The sequence below is a fragment of the Neoarius graeffei genome, chromosome 2 (genome assembly GCF_027579695.1).
Source record: "Neoarius graeffei isolate fNeoGra1 chromosome 2, fNeoGra1.pri, whole genome shotgun sequence".
In the NCBI taxonomy this organism is placed as follows: Eukaryota; Metazoa; Chordata; class Actinopteri; order Siluriformes; family Ariidae; genus Neoarius; species Neoarius graeffei.
The window spans coordinates 66,175,566-66,179,710 of record NC_083570.1 but is presented as its reverse complement, the minus strand read 5'-3'; positions in this window follow the sequence as shown (position 1 = coordinate 66,179,710).

Sequence of the window (4,145 nt, the reverse complement as noted above, 5' to 3'; positions counted from 1 at the left end):
GTTTTTATAACTGATAAGCTTGACGTCAGCTGAATTGTTCTGCTTGTTCTTGACGGTGGCAGGTTCTGCTTGGTAATAAGGGTGCAAAAGTTGACCACCATAAACAAAAATTTAAACTTTGCTCTGTAATGAGCACTGCTTAATTGTGTACTTAATTTTGCAGGCACAAAGTCCACGGTTCTCGTTTTTGTTGTGTTTTTTTTTTTCTGTTCCACCTTTTTTCAAAAAGAAGTAATGAACATGCGAACTGAGCTTAAAACGTACAAGATATGTTGCTGCGTTCTTGTCTATTTTTGCTCTTTGAAGATGGGCGTTTAAAGGTTTTCTCAAGCAATATTTTTACATTTATTTTTCAAAACATTGTGCATATAAGGTAAAATGTGGCAAAACTGACCTCTCATAGGCTTCTGCGATGAATAGAAATGCACTCATTTTAATGTTCAAAATTGTTTACAGCCACAAGAATAAACAATGTTCCAATCACAAATTCTTGGGATATTTTTTGAAATACAATATTAACAGATTTAACATTTCCTAGAGGCTGTATTTGCCTTAGCTTGCTAGCTGGAACTATCTATTTACAGGAATAAGCTACCGGTTATTTTAGGCCCTAAATGAAAGTGGTGTGTTCTGTTTTCCTGAGGAGCAGACTTGAAGGTGAAATGCAAATGTCCATTACACCACTTTTTTGGCGCTAAATTTATGTAGTGCTGGTTTGGGGGGGGGGAGCTTGAAGATTTAAGCAGATCTGTGCTGAATGGATAACATAAGTTTCCTGGCATGTTGTTAAAATCATGATCATGCTGTTCATCAGTATTGCAAATGATTGGATAACTGGTGGCTGATGATGTATCACTGAATTTTGGCATAATCATGTCTGACTTGCTGTGCATTGTTTTATTCCCTGTGGAAGTCCATGGGAGGTCTTTTTCACCAGAGGCAGAGTTAGCTATTCATTCTTAAGTCCAGTCTAACTGCTAAATGCTCAGTTGGGGGGGACCATTCCCCTGCGTCACAGATTTCCCGTATTGGACCACAATTTGCTCCTAAAGCTCAGGATTTTTAACCAGGTTATTTGATGAGTTGCATATTATTCACTAATTAAATTAGCATATAAATAAAGGTCTCTTCTAGCATATGTTATCTTCTCAGGAGGTTTAGATTTTATTCATCTTTAAAAATAAATCAATGCACCTGCTGCTTCTAACATGATCAAGCATGCTATAGCAAACAAAGTAGTCGTTACAAAGTACCAAAAAAAAAAAAAGCATCACGTTGAATAACTGTGGCCCTGCAATGACCCTCAACTTTATTTAAGCAGGAGAAATCCCCACCTCGCACCACTAGATGGCCTACCAGGACTTGTGCACGACGTCTCTTTTGTTGCTAAGAAAGGATGTGTTTATTTTTAGACCCAGTATCATGGTTTGTAGCTATTATTTTCATGTACAGTGGGTGATTTTAAAAATCATTAGTCTCATGCGTTCGATAAAAAATGGGACTTGTAGGCTGCACATAGTAAACAAACACGCTTTGTCTCATTGTTTTTCACTGGAACTGTGAGATAATTCGCCCACTAGCTTTTCCTTCCAGTAGACTACGTTTGTCACTTTTTTTTTTTCTCCCCCTAATCTGTTGATTAGCAAAGAAAAAAAATCAGCCCAGTTCTGTCCAGGTTTTCTCTCCAGGTCTCCTCTAGCATATGTGGTGTGATGGCGGTAGGTGGCGCTGTGTGATAACTGAAACATTACCATGGAGACTCGTGACCATAGTTACATCCGAAACCGCATCCTACTATACTAAACAGCACATGCGTGTGTGTAAGCATGCTAGTATGCGCTTATTAAAGTACACAAGGTATTTCCCACAGCACTTCATAAATACCATTGACACCCAGTCTGGAAATGTTCAAAGAAAAGCATGTTTCAAACTGGTACATGAAACAAAACAAAAATCCTATCACCCTGTGTTGTGAGTGAGACTGGAGTAATGTTTGATGAAAATGATTTTTACAGATTATCCCTCTTTACAGTTTATTAACCCTGTTGAACTCGATTTGCTTATCCCAGGTGGGTACAGGCTCAGATGTTGGCAAACATGGAGTCTACTCTCAAGCTTTAACAGCAACTGCGCTTTAAAAATTTAATGAAACAAAAATAAAACCAAACAACAACAAAAAAGCATAGGATACGTAGGCCTAGATGTAGGCGAGAGTACATTACATTATTACTAAACAGTATGTGTATGGCACTGAGTGTATACTGGTGCTTAGGCAATACTCCCATGTGTATTTTTATCTTTATTATTATTTTTATTTATTTCACACACCTAATGGCCCAGTTGCTTTTTCGTCAGCTCACAGTATTTACTAGACACTGTGGTTTGCTGTCAAATTGCAAACTCCATCCTCGTAGCATCCCAGTGGCAGCTGGAGAAGATGGAAATGCAGCACTGCTTGTGTGCACCGTTATGAAACACAGCAGTTCATTAGGCTACTGCTGCAACCTGTAAAAACACGATACATAAGAGTATGGCTTATAAGATCCACCAGGAAGAGTATAGGCTATGTTATGTTATCTTCTTTTTCGCGAACGAATAGCATCCGCCCCCTCAAGTCCAATGCTTGGAATAGTAACAGCACTGGCAGGCTTACTAAACATAGAAACCAGTGAGTGTTAACATGTCAACCAGGGACCAGAAAAAAAGAGGTGGTCTAAACACGTATGGCCTTTCAAGCTACTAGTGCTGTAATTATACTAAACATGCTTGCAGTACATTCAAGATTCACGTTCGTGTCGTAAATCAGATATAAGTTAACGTATACACAACCTACTTCCATGTTCCGATGTTGAGTGTGTACCGGTGAAATAAAGAAAGGTGGGTATGTTCTGTGATAAATCTTATTTGACGACGATTTCTAATCTGGAATGAGGACTGTCTCTACTAAAAACGTGTGTGTGTGTGTGTGTGTGTGTGTGTGTTTTACAGGAATGGTAGACTTAGATCTGTTACGTAATAGTAGGCCTGCATGTGAATGTGGAGAGCAGGTTGGATTAACTGGGAAGGATCTCCAACAATGGCACACCAAGGGATCAATAATGGAAGCGAGTTCCTGGGATTTCTTTTTTTTTTATTATTCTAGTTCTCGATCACCCCTAAGAAGGCTCTATGTGTTTTGCTGATCTGCTTGAGAAAATAACACATCGCTTGTACCATTGAATGAATGAATGAATGAATGAATGAATGAACAATTAATGGAACATATGCAACAAAGAGGGATGAGGAAAATGACTGTGGGAACACCCAGTGTTTCAGTCGCTGTTATCAGTTTCCAGCACAAAATTTAACATGTTATGGACAAGGAACATTATGTGACACCCGTCTGCCCGTTCATAAATATTCACCGTCTCTGTCTATTCATGCACACTCTCCTCTTGAGGTAGTTTATTGTGCTTGGGCTCTGAATCATGTGATTCTGGTGGGAGGGGGAGATTCTATAAATAGCTCTATAGCTCGGCTTCCATTGACATCATTTAGGCAGGAGAGACGGAAAAATAAACAGAGAGAGATGGCTATAAGGGCGGAGATTCTTAATCTGAGCTTGAAATTCAAAGAACCCCCTCATCAATTTTGCTCCCCCCCCCCTCCCCCTCGTCCTGCCCAACTGAAAGCACCAGAGCTTCGTGTTCGTCTCCTAGAACGTCCATGGCCATGTCAGAGGAACTGAAACAACTGAACAGATGGGGGGTGGAGGGAGCGGGGACATCAAACAAAGGAAAATGGAACATGTGTGAGGAACCCAGTGCAAATATTTTGGATGATGTTTTTAATGGGACTTGTAAAAAAAAAAAAAACGGCGAAACCTGTTCTACTTAAGCGAGCAAAACAGTAGGTGGTGTCCATTCTGTGTTGATAACAACTCTCGATGTTCCCTTCCAAAGACACAAGACAGGCCGATGATATGAAATAAACAAAGTTTCTTGCCATGCCGCTTATAATGAAAACAGAAATAAATTAGGAGCTGATTATGCTTTTGGTCAGCTGTTAGGTGAGACAAAAGGCCCTTTTAGATGCTTACACGCAACTATATCATAACCTATGTCCAAGCAAATCAAATGATGTTACAGGCGAAAGTGTTGCCACTC